This window comes from Bombyx mandarina, chromosome 19 (assembly GCF_030267445.1).
Source record: "Bombyx mandarina strain Sakado chromosome 19, ASM3026744v2".
NCBI lineage: Eukaryota > Metazoa > Arthropoda > Insecta > Lepidoptera > Bombycidae > Bombyx > Bombyx mandarina.
Window position 1 is genome coordinate 10,440,202 of NC_143225.1, and position 13,864 is coordinate 10,454,065.

At 36.7% G+C, this 13,864-nt stretch overlaps 1 protein-coding gene across 3 annotated transcripts in view; it reads right to left on the bottom strand.

Annotated features, from left to right (window-relative positions):
• Nucleotides 1-13,864, bottom strand: part of FDL (fused lobes) — an 88,751-nt gene that overhangs the window by 7,436 nt on the left and 67,451 nt on the right. The gene's annotated exons all lie outside the window — the stretch shown is intronic.

Consider the following 13,864-nt stretch of genomic DNA (forward strand, 5'->3'; position numbering starts at 1 on the left):
TATTACAACACTGAATACTACAAATAATCCTCCTATAACACGGTAGATACGTTCCTACAGTATCCAGTGTTGTTAAAAACTGTGTTACATATGAGACTAAAAGTCACTACTAAAAGGAATAAATTTTTTCTCAATAAAACATCTCACCTATGCCTGTATGTATTTTTTTACCTATTATACATAAAAAATAAGCGGTAAAATGTCGGTTATTTCCATATATTGTGTTTTCATAGTGCATATAATTTTAATGAAAAATCTCGTTCTCGCGTTGTAGAAGTACCGTGTTATAAGAGGGTTTTGGGATTTTTTTCTTTTCGTGTTAGAGTGGAACCGTTTTGTGAAATACTTTTTTTTAAGGGATTTTATGACCTGCTAACGAAGACCTTTTAGGTCAAGTCTTATTTTAATTTTAATGATATTTTTTTTATATGAAAAATTATATTATGAAATGAAATTAAGTTGATTATTATGAAGCATGCCATGAAATTAAATGAAAACGAAATGAGATGAGATGATATGGGATGAAATATAATCTCAGTAAAATGGTGGTCAATTACTGAGACTTTTTCAGTTCATTTTTTGGAGCATCCCGAGAAGTTACGTTCAGCGGCTTTGTTTCATTTTCCCACATTTGTGCACTTTCACAGATACTAAGCAGTTAATAAACCACCGTTAAACAATATTTAAACCTGAAGAAACACTAATTAGACAAAATAAAACAAATCACACAACTTCACTCCTCGCGTTCCCGCCAAAGAAAGTCCTTTTGTAAAATACAGTGTTATAGGAGGGTTATCTGTTACATTAAAATTGGTTGATTGCAAAGTTCAGCGCCGTCTTTACAGACAGAAGCATGCGTATTTGTACCTGAACATTTATATAAATGTGGAGGATGCACTTGTAAAACGTATAAAATTAAAAATCTATAACGTAAAAAACTATAGAAAATTAAAAAAAAATTATGAAGAAGGCTGTTCTACTAATGCAGTAGTACGAATTAGTGGAACATATTTTGCTTGATTAGCATATATTTATATGCGTGACCAATTATTATCTTACAGTTATCGGTAATTAAAAGAATTATGGTCACCATAACGCACCTCGTGTCAGGTCGAGTCTCTTAATAATAGAAAAAGCAATCGATGGGCGAACAGTGTGCTTAGTCCGAGTTTTTTAACGTTCTCGATATCGTAAAAGTTAATCCGACTTTGTATAATGCAGTTGGAACAGCGCCCCTAGCGGCAAACGTACGCAAACGATCCCATTCCATACAAATATGAGCTAAGTTTTACGCTATCGTGAACGTTAAAAAACTCGCACTAAGCATTTATAAACATTTATAAATAATTAACGCGTTTTTTTATTTATTTTTTATTGCTTTGATGGGTGGACGAGCTCACAGCCCACCTGGTGTTAAGTGGTTACTGGAGTCCATAGACATTTACAACGTAAATGCGCCACCCACCTTGCGATATAAGCTCTAAGGTTTCAAGTATAGTTAGTTAGTTTCAACTTAGTCTCAAGAAGTTCTGTCGCAATTTCTTTGGTTTTCACTTGGTGTTGACATTATTATATAATAAATAGTGTATTTTTACGACGACCACGATGATTATAAACGTATTCCAAGCATCGAAAATGATACAATGAGAATAAAAACACGAGAGTAAACCGTAAAAGTGGTTTTAATTATGTAATTTTCTACTCGAAATTTAGTTGAGTACTTTATTATAAGCGAATGGCTTTCCAAATGTTTCCAAAATAAAACCCATTTACGTAGTTAGGTCTCAGAAGACACCTAACTACATTTGTCGTAGTCTAAAATAAGCTGTGCCGAGACGTAGCACGTAAACGCTTTTCACGAATCCCCAAGGAACTTCAGATATTCAGCGAGTCGAAGATAAGACTCTTTGTTTTATGATTTACGAACTATTTCGCAGTTTTCAATCGTAATCGAATAGCTCGTCCCGATGGATTCACCTGATCTACTCTCGGTATTGTTGGAAGCTTTTAGTTCTTATGCTAGCAAGAATCATAGCACGCGTCACGGTCTGGGGACCGGCGAGGGGGACCTAAAAAGACGACGTGCAAGCTGCTCTGCACGCGTTTTACGCAAGAGTATCCGGGTGATGGAAGGCCGGCTATCCTCGACCCACGCTGGTTCTGACCCAGCGGGGTATTCCGTAGGATAAGTCACTCTAACCGGCGCCATCTAGGCTGGCTCCGGATAGCCTGCCGACCGAGAGGGCTGGTGGTCGTGGCGCCGACGACCGCCAGTCCGGCGTCCCGAGGGGGAGGGTGATGGGAGAGATGTGCTCCGCACTAAACACTTCACTTTCCCCACTTTGCCTTTTCATGAGTTCTGTCTCATGTGAGGTTTGGACGTTGGTTGTTGAGCGACAGGAGGTTTTAGTCGGTTCGACTCCGATATGCTCCGCCCGCCGTCCCCAGTGGAGGGCGGAAGTACGGCGATTTCCTCCTGACCAAAAAAAAAAAACGCGTCACGGTATTCGTTGAAGAGTTAGACGTGACACTTCGCCTCTAGCATCAGCCCACTGAGTTTCACGCTAGGATCTTTTAAATAGGTCTCGATTCCGATCCGGTGGTAGGTAAACTCGCGAAGCAGTTGCCTTAGAGGTCTTCTTAGGCTTCGGAAGCGTCCGGGTTGTTTCTAGTAGATCACACTCAAGTGGACACCCACCCATTTGGAAAATCTGGATCTGGATCAACAGAAATCGATTTTGAAGATCGAAAAGTATCCAGTATCAGCTAATAAATAAATTTAATCTTTAAGCTTTGTTTTTTCCATTATTGTAGATTTTTCAAAAGTTGAAATGTTCATCCTAAATGCTTTTTACTTGGAATTTATCACCCAATTACGACTAGCCTAGTGACAATGGTTTTTTTGTTTGTTTTGTATTCGTTTGCAGTATTGAAGCTATAATATATTTACCTATACCTATAATATTCACAATATTCGCTAGTGATAATAATCACATCCACTATATTAAGTTATTCCAGATTCTCAATTGTTGTAAGTGGTTTGCGAGACAACGAACTTGCATATTTTATGATCGAATACACTGACTGACCCAAAACTGAATTTCGCTGAGAAGACTGAGACTGTTTCCCTGACACGCGAAATTAGCTTTTATTTAGAACACGATAAGGGAAAGGGCATATACTGTTTTTATACAATGTTGTAAAGGTTAATTCAATTTCGCTGTAATGAGAAAATAATCTGTACGAAATTATATTTTAAAACACATCGAATTTATATTCACGAAGGTTTACGATCTTGTAATTATGTGAGATTATAAAAAGAATTTCTCTTGCTCAAATAATGCTGTAGAGGGGTGACTGTTGACTTCAATAAAACATAAAAACACTTTTTCTTTATTTAATATATAATCTACATTTCAATGAGAAGCAATATTTAAGAAAAATTCATGCGTGATTTTGTTGGAGAGTGTAAATGGTGGATTGATGAGGATTCATAGTTTTTATTGCTTCTCTATCTATCTATCGATGTATCTATATTAATCTAGTACTAGCTGTACCCGTTCGCTTTGCTGGCCATTTAAAATTAACATTATTATTTCTCACCCCCCACAAAGATTCTCATCATTAACGCCTCCGCAACTGGTGTAAGGAGTCCAACACGCACATAAATATTAGCCTATCCATTGAGTACACGTATTTTCTACATGGATACCAAGTTTCAAGTCAATCGGATGCATGGTTCAGTAGTTATAACGGAACATTCGTAAAAACCACTGTATATTTATATAATAGCATAGAAGTATAGATGTATGTATACTTAAAATATGAAACCTGTCTACCACAACCTCTTCACTAAACAAAAATATATGTTTTTCCGCCGAAAATCACATAAACGAAATTTACATTTTTTTTTCTATATTTTTAATTTTGCGTTGAGAATACTCACGGCCTACCTGATGGTTACAGAAGCCCATGGGCATCACCATGTGAATGCCGCCACCCACCTTGAGACTTGAGTTCTGTCTCAATTTTAAATTAATTACACGAATGAAAATTTTTGCAGGTTCGATTTTTATTACACGATATTATTCCTTCATCTTGGAAGTCGTACGTTAATATGAGTTTTTTATTAGCACGTATTCCATTTCCTGTTCATTACCGAATGTATACCTTCTTGCGTCATTGGAACACTGGCCATAGTCGTATTGCTTGATATTAGTATACTTGGCGTCTTATCCTTTAGGCCACGAATTAGTGATGAATTAGACTAATTTATGTAAGCAGTTGGTACTGTTTCAAAAAGCTTCGATTGCTGTACTTGTATGTTTTAAGTACAGTAAAAGCTCTTTATTCGCGCTCCTTATGCCCGCTTTTTCGCGGATTAAAAAAATGCGATCCAATTCCTATTTTCGCGGTTAAAGATCTTTTTACTCATGGATCTAATCAGTACATCGGAATATACACTTTGATAAAAAGGATTCCAAGAAGTAGGAATCCAGCCAAATATCCTTTGTATATTCATATTCACTGAACGTTATTTTTATGGTTTAGATGTGTGGACGAGCTCACAGGCCATCTGGTGCTAAGTGGTTACTGGAGCCCATAGACGTCTACAACGTAAATGCGCCACTCACCTTGAGATATAAGTTCTAAGGTCTCAGTATAGTCACAACGGCTGCCCCGCCCTTCAAACCGAAACGCATTACTGCTTCACGGCAGAAACAGTCAGGGCAGTGGTACCTACCTGTGCGGACTCAAGAGGTCCTACCACCAGTAAACGTATACCATGTTTCCTGTATGTCAAAGTCGTAAGATCAATTATGGATACTTGTTTCGCCTTAGATTTCCGACTATATAAAGATAGTTTGTAGAAGTTATGAAATAACTATCGATTCTTTTATCAAAGATTAAAAAAGGACTATTAGAAGTGCAATTTTAGAATGCAATAAGCCCGCGAAAGAATTTTTCATAAGCCTTCAACTCCCCATGAATATACGTTCTTCTTTTGTTAACCGCTTTTGCGTGATTTAAATAGGCACCATACTATGTGAATTTGTTCATATTTTATTAACATACTGAGCTCGACGCGTTACTTACTGGTTAGTCGGTTGATTTTTTTGCTATCGTCGCCTTTATAGACTAACGCTAATTGCGACTAAATGGCGCCAACGATAATTTCAAAATATCTTGCGCATATAAAAATTTCGATATAATAACATTTAACTTATAGAGCAGGCATGTTTTCTTTATTATCTTACGTTATCCTTTAGGCAGTCATCGTGGCCTGAAGGATAAGATGCCCGGTGCACTCCTATCAGGCAATGCAACGATGTTCGAATCCCGCAGGCGGGTACCAGTTTTTCTATGAAATACGTGCTAACAAATGTTCACGATTGACTTCCACGGTGAAGGAATAAATAACATCGTGCAATAAAAATCAAATCTGCAAAATTAGAATTTGCGTAATCACTGGTGGTAGGACATCTTGTGACTTCGCACGGGTAGGTACCACTATATTGTCTATTTCTGTGGTAAAACAGTAATGCGTTTCGGTTTGTATGGTGGGGCAGCTGATGTATTATTCAAAAACAAAAACTGAGACCATATAATTCATATCTCAAGGTGAGTGGCGGCATTTACGTAGAACCACAGCCACGTTGGTAACCACTTAACATCAGGTGGGCAGTGAGCTCGAACACCTATCTAAGCAATAAAAAATTAGAAAATTTAAGTTTGACGCGAGAACTTTCCATTGCAGTAATGTGATAGATTTAATTAAATTAAAATTTAATTAATTTAAAAAAAACAACTTAAAAGGTGTATGTATGTACCTTTCACTGTTAGTGGTATTTCAATTTTGCACAGAAAACCGATTGCGTTATATTTATTGCTTAGACGGGTGGACGAGCTCACAGCCCACCTGGTGTTAAGTGGTTACTAGAGCCTATAGACATCCACAACGTAAATGCGCCATCGACCTTGAGATATAAGTTCTAAGATCTCAGTACAGTTACAACGGCTGCCCTACCCTTCAAACCGAAACGCATTACTGCTTCACGGCAGAAATAAGCAGGGCGGTGGTACGTACCCGTGCGGACTCACAAGAGGTCCTACCACGAGTAATTACGCAAATTATAATTTTGCGGGTTTGATTTTTATTACATGATGTTATTCCTTCACCGTGGAAGTCAATCGTGAACATTTGTTGAGTACATATTTCATTAGAAAAATTGGTACCCGCCTGAGATTCGAACACCGGTGCATCGCTCAACACGAATGCATCGGACTTCTTATCCGTTAGGCCGCGACGACTTCAAATGCATTACACTTATTAAGTACCAGGGTTGCATACACAATACAGAGCATTGGAGTTTTTCGTGATTATTTTATGTCATTTATGATGTCGAGCGCGGCAGGGGCTCTTTCCCCCGAGACTTAACACCTGTCGTCACTCGATCGCCGTAGCACTCATTACTATAACCTAAATGCAGTTTATACAAATATTGAACTATGAAAACAATTACGGATTGAACGAAAAAAAAAACCATTTAATTTACTTTCTATAGTACAATTGGCCGAGTAATCCGGAATTAATATGTCGTGACACGTTTCATATTAGGCAGGAATCTAAATTTAGGTCTCTGTGGTACGTATTTCATTAATGAAATTGTAACTATCACGATTGCTGGACCGTTGTCGTCTTTAAGCCATTTTTATTTCAATGTTTTTAATGTTTTAATTTTTTTATTATTTTTTGGACGGGTGGACGAGCTCACAGCCTACCTGGTGTTAAGTGGTTACTGGAGCCCATAGACATCTACAACGTAGATGCGCCACCCACCTTGAGATTTAAGTTCTAAGGTCTCAGTATAGTTACAACGGCTGCCGTACCCTTCAAACCGAAACGCATTATTGCTTCACGGCAGAAATAGGCGGGGTGATGGTACCTACCCGTGCGGACTCACAAGAGGTCCTGCCACGAGTAAACAACCCTTTTAACGTTCGCTCGTCGGGCACTTTATGACGAGCAATATATAGATAGTGCGTATACTAACGGAATATTCTTTATGTTCAGTGTTACACCAACGCAAGCGACCCATTCTAATAACTTTTCTAATTAGTCGATCATGAGAAAGTCAACGTGCACTGGCTGTACTTTAGTTTCATAATTTATTGAAATCGATCCGATATAGTTTTGAACTGCCGCTGCCTTGCAACCTTTTTGTATGACGTGGTCTTGTGCGCTATGAAACTTGGCAGATTGTAATGTATTTAAGTGAATTCAGAATAAATTCTACCATTTCATTGTCTTTCAGTCAAATAAAAGTTTTATAGGATTGTTTAAATTTATTGCTTAACAGAATTTGTTTGGGTTAAATGAAGCCTCTTTAGTTCTGATAGTTCATGATAATTTGATAAAGTTTTTCTTTAAAATTTAGCATAAGCATATAAATTTATTATAATATGTCCACCACCAAATGGTTAACGAGTCTGAAGTGGTACCACAGTCTGAATTCAATTCCCTTTTGGCTATAGTATATTTGGGATATTCGGGATTATAGTATATTTATACTATACCTGGGAATTTGGTACAAGAGTCCACTATACTCGAAACGCTTTGAACCGCCATTTTTGGAACCGCATCGCCAGGAAAGCAATCCTCGCAAAACATTGGGTACCTAACGAATGTTTGTGTGTGCAACATCAGCACAACCAACCATTGAGAAGAGTGCCCGACTAAGAAAAAGAATAATTGATACGTAAAGCATATGACAAAAACGATGTCAAGAAGAAACCAACAACACCATTAATAAACATACGATAAATGTGATATTTTTTTTTCATATTCAGTGAATACCTACTTGAACATAGCACGTTATAACGTCGTTTCGTAGCAGACGGCGGTAAACTTAAAGTTTTGTCAATTTTGTCGCATTCAAGTACAGAAATTTAATGCATATTAAATTTCTCCTCTATGGTGAACGACCCGAGCGAAATTGTTTCGTATAACGGCGTGGTCGGTCGAGTCATTGACACAGGTGTAATAAGGGCTTATTCGGATACCAAAGTCACAAGAGCTTTAAAAGACAAATAAGAATTTGATTTAAGAAAAACATTTCGAAAGGTATGTTGAAAAATTGCAGTTAACCAAATTTAATGAGGTCCTACAAGCAAACAACGTTGTGGACGCGTCCTAAATGCAGTGACAGCGAGGGAAAACGTTCAGGAAAATTCTCGTACCCCAATAATTGGATGCCCTATTCGTGGAGAAAAAAAAAAAAAGAACAAGCGCCCTCGTAACGCAACAACGTTTGTTAGGACTGTGCGTAAACGGAAGTGACGAGTGATTGATTGTGTTACGGATCCTAATATCTATCTCTAATCTGTCGTCTATTGTTTAGGATTTAGGTAGTTTTTATTTAAATTGTTAAACCGAAGAGATACGTGATTATTTATTGATGTAACCATATCTCTTAATGGAAGAATATGAAATGGATTAATTTCTAGATACAAAGATTCTATTCCTGTAAGATCCACTAATTGTTTCAATGATAGTTTTTATTTTGTTTGTTTGCTTATTTTAACTGCATAGTGGGTGAACGCCACTGAAAGGTGGCCTATATTGGTTTGATTTTTATTACACGATGTTATTCCTTCAATTCTTAAGGACGAATTTTTTTGCAAGATCCGAAGACTGTCTCAGTTGTTAGATACGAATGCATGGAGCGTCTTATCCTTTAGGTTACGATAGCTTCAAAAGTAGTAGTTAGAAATAATAGGATCCAGATCAAGGAATTTCGCTCAGCACTATCGTTACATAACGATTTTTACTTTTCAAATGTCAGTGATTTATCATAAAAAAAGCAAGAAAAATACATACAAAAATATCTACTTAGTGACTTACGTGGATATGTATGCCCATCTTGTTAAGTTTTGAGGTGCCAATATGCATGTAGTAACATCAAATAGCAACAAGATAAAAATATATTTTGTTTTGGTACAAAATGTGTTGGTTCGTAAAATTTCCCAATTTTTTTGGGGAAATTAGCTACATACATGAACTTAAGAACCGAATCTTATCTAAATACGGAGATGCACGAAATACATTTGATTGTACAGGGTGACTTCGAAACCTCGAATTTTGAGCTCACTTTTTTACATAGTCTTGTTCACCGGCTATTACAAAGACGGGTCAGGTGACCCGTCTTGCTCGTTTGCCTCTCGTTGTTATAAAAAAAAAAAAATATTCAATAAGAAAGTGATCAATGTCCAGACAGATTTCGCTTTTTATATTACGTTGTATGTATGCTATAGCGAGACATCAAAAAGTTTCAATCTCCAAGACGTTGTTATTAATAGTTATAAGAGACGACTATTTTGCTCGCTCGTCGACCGTCATCGCGATCACTGAACTTTAAGCCCGTCACAGATTGGCACACGCGGTTGGAAAATTGCTCATCTGAGATCTATTTATTAACTACCTACATAAGTATAAAATAACACGTGGAACACTTAATAGCTGCAACTTTGAATAAAGATGATTTAAGTCAATTTACATTTGTAACGTTTCCAAGTTAAGATTGTGTATATCCAAGTTCCGAACAATAACGTTTGAATGGCCAGCGGAGTAAGGACGCTGCCGAATGCCGCTCGTTGGAAGATCTTCCCATCATCGTTCCCTATAAACTGGTGACCTGCGATAGGACACATATATTCCTATACTTTGAGAGAACGAATAACATTGATAAAATGATCCATAATACCAAAGTATTCCGACCAAAGTCCTATTGAGCGAGAATGTTTGGTTCAACTACATAATCTATATATTAATACGTGAAGCAAAAACTTTGTATCCCTTTTTACGAAAATTGCGCGGACGGAGGAGTATGAAATTTTTCACAATTATAGAGAATATAGAGAACAAGTGCATAATGTTTTTTTTCTTTAAATAATGCATAAAAGATACATTAAATCAAAAAAGAAAACATTACACACACTACATACCATGTATTTGACGCACACACGCATGCATACTATTTATTGTCAAACTTTTGTTCTTGGCGTCTGTTGTCAAATTGAGTAGGTACCTATAGATTACCTAAATATTGTTTGCCTTTGTTAATATCTTTTATAGTGTAGTCTTGGCGAAATTTGTGATTATAGAAGTATAAAGTACAATCATAATAGTGTACAAACTTACAATTCCAATTAATTATAGTCGAATTTCGACTACAGCGGGACCTCTAGTATTAATAAATATCTATTCAAACTGAAATGTTACGTCATAATGCATTTATTGATGGCACCATCGCAGTTATCTATACTGACTGAAGTGCTAACAACAGCTGTCAAAAGATTCAACAACAACGAATAAATTACAGGCGGATGCATAGTACACGAACAAACAAAGTCACAAATATTGATTTCTATTATAAATATTAGAAAAGCGGAATTAAAAAGCGGTTGGTCGCGATTATACTCTATTCCAATTACGAAGTCCCATGAGACAGATGTTATTGTGTGTGTGTGTGTGAATTAATTGTATAATGATTTAGATTGATTATGTATTTTTTAAATGGTGTTTACGATCATGAACAAAAAAATATTATTATTTCAAATTCTGCGATACGTGAAGAGTTACGTTCTAAGAAGTGTCAAAAGGAACTTCGTAATTGGAATAGAGTATAGGCTGTGTCTGGCATTGCTGACGTCCATTAGCGATGGTAACTACCCACCACTAGGTGGGCTATAAGGACGTCTACCTACAAAAGCCATAAATAATATGTGTTCCTTTTTAATGACATTGCACCTCGTCAGCTATTCCAAGTGCGCATACATACATGAGACTATCCGCTGCCACTGTGAAGTATGATAAAATAGTTTTACGATCCGACCATTCACGTTGAGGGAGGACACTGGACCGCTACGGCGTTCGTATTCATATCATATATATATTTAGTATTACTCGTGGAAACCAAAGAGAATATTGTAGGTGTTGTTAAATTTAATTTTATTGATTTAGCTCTTGATCTCTAGTAAAGGTCACGTTACGATTTTTTTTTTTTTTTTTTTGTCAGGAGGAAATCGCCAGACTCCCACCCTCCACTGGGGATGGAGGGTGGGGCATGTCGGAGTCGAACCGACTAAAACCTCCTGTCGCTCAACAACCAACGTCCAACCCTCGCATGAGACAGAACTCATGAAAAGGCAAGGGGAGGAGAGTGAAGCGTTTAGTGCGGAGCACATCTCTCCCATCACCCTCCCCCTCGGGACGCCGGGCCAGCGATCGTCGGCGCCACGACCACCAGCCCTCTCGGTCGGCTCACGTTATGATAAGCAATTGTTTGGAGCCCATACACATCGCAATATGAATTCCGTCAGACAAAATATAATGGTTTTCTATCTATTACGAATGACTGCTTCTCATTTATCACGCTATATTTGTACCATATAAAGTATATTATCATAATAAATATATTATAGATATCTGATTTTCGTACCGTCGTTTAGAGGAGAATACTAAACGCTACGGACATAAATTTAAAACTGTCATTTCATTATCTGAAGCAGATTCTGGGTAATACAGGATTTATGTTAACACATCAAACCTGGCCTTTTGTGCGAGCGAGCACGACCATGGATCTAACATGATATAATAAAATTTCGAGCTTAAAACATACCTGATGTTTGTGTATTTTTTACACGCTCTTATTAGTTTGATCTGTATCTATGTAATATAAATCTTTCACTGTGATATTCACCAACATCAATGCGTACGATGGTCGTGAGTATTACATTAAAAAAAATAAAAATACGAAAAAAAAAAATTAAAATTAATATAAAAAAATTAAAAAATTAAGTAACGATGAGAGTGTAATCATTTTGATACTTTAACCAATCATTGACAAACATCAACAAGGTAAAAAGTTTTTTTTTTAATTCGGCGTATCATGTAGTTTTTGAGCTGTATTCATTTTATTTTCATGAACCTAAAATGAAGACTGAAAACTGAGGTATTAGGCGTTTTTGGAATTAGTCTTAAGATATTATGTGTTAAAGCAATATATTTTGTACATATCAACTGACGTGAATTTAACGTGATAGGTACTTCAACTTCGCAATACCATTTCTTATTGTACTACATAAAAAAAGCTCCAAAATAATGATACATTAAGGATTTTATTTCGTAATTATGTAAATACTTACCCTGTGAACAGAAAATCATGGATGGTCTGGAGCGTGTCCATCCTTTAATCCAATCACGTAATCTGTCTACGAGCGAAAATCCTAACACTGTAGTAGTTACTGATTTATTCCAAGCCCTGTTTTTAGTATAACAAATTAACCTATCGGACATTTGAGTGTAGCTATTTAGTATTATTACGCCGATAAGAGCAACGCCATCTATCGTCGAATAGCAGAAATGAATATCAAAAGAACTCGTAAAATCGAGAACGCTCGAGAATTACAACGCCATCTATTGTCAAATGGCGGAAACGCATATAGAAAATACTCGACTTGTCAGTAATGTTCTCGATAATGCTAGGGATGTCGTATCGACTACAAATGCGTTGCAGGGACGTCACGAAGGTAGTTAGTAAGTGGTTCTACTCGAAGCGAAACAGCAAGCGGATCACCTGAAGCGAAGCGGAAGAAGTGAATTGAGAATTTTAGTGTTCTGACTATTAAATACAGCATTAATTTGTTCTTCGGTAGATTTTTTATTAATCATGAACCCCAGCGCGTAACAGTATGTTAATGGTGTACTACTGTTGTGGTTGCAACTGGTAATGTTAGGTCCATGTCTCTAACATTAGCATTATAAGGGTGCCTGGACGCGTCCGGATATAGCCCTGTGATCCTGCGACTACCAAGCAGATAGGATAGAGACAGTTACCCGTCATGTTTTAGTTTTTATTATACAGGGTGTCCCAAAAATAGTGACAAGCCGAAGTCCAGAGGTAGAGCTTCACTAGGGCCATCCGGATCACCTCCATGTATGTTCCGCGATTTTTTATAGTTTTCGAGTATGATTTTTTTAATAAATTTTTTCTGTGTTAAGGCCCTTTTTTGGTCACCGTAGTGCGAATAGTTAACGTACATAATCCATAATAACATACAACCCTAGTGATGCTCTACCTCTGGACTTGGGCTTGACACTATTTTTTGGGACACCCTGTATATTACAGCGACTTGTTTTTTTTTTAGTTTTATAAAGCCATGTTGCATAAAAGATAACTGGTACTTACTTATATGGTAATGATACTTACTTGGACTAATTTCAATCAATATTTTTCATTTTATTGATGAAAATTTATCATTTTTTAAGTAGCCAGTAATAATTTGCACACGTTAACAGTGCCGTATTGGACCGACGATCTTAGACCAGAACTAGCGTTTCATTCCAGATAGAACAGTTTTCATAAGTAGTAGCATTCAATCGCGGTTTATATTAGATTATTATTTGGCATTTCTCTCTTCTGTCTGTATTTTTTTTTCTTAGGCGGATGAACGATTCGGTAGTTTAGTCTAGTCGACAAGTCGAAAATGGTACAAAATAGAGATACTGCTCTTAAAATTATGTGCGATAGTTCATTGGATCGGGAATGACGCCTAGAAAAATGTGCTAAAAGCGTGTATTAGCACATAAAAAATTGCAAACAATTAAAGATGAAAAAAAAATGGCATTTCGTTTTTTGCCAATACTTCATAAAATATTATTATTTAAGAAATTAAAAAAAAAGATTCTAAAAGAGGAGGAAATTTCCAATAAAAAACTACTAACTACCGGAAATCTATCTCCATTATTTATAATTTTAATTTAACGCTAAAAATAGGTCGGCGCGCGACATTTTTAGGTTGC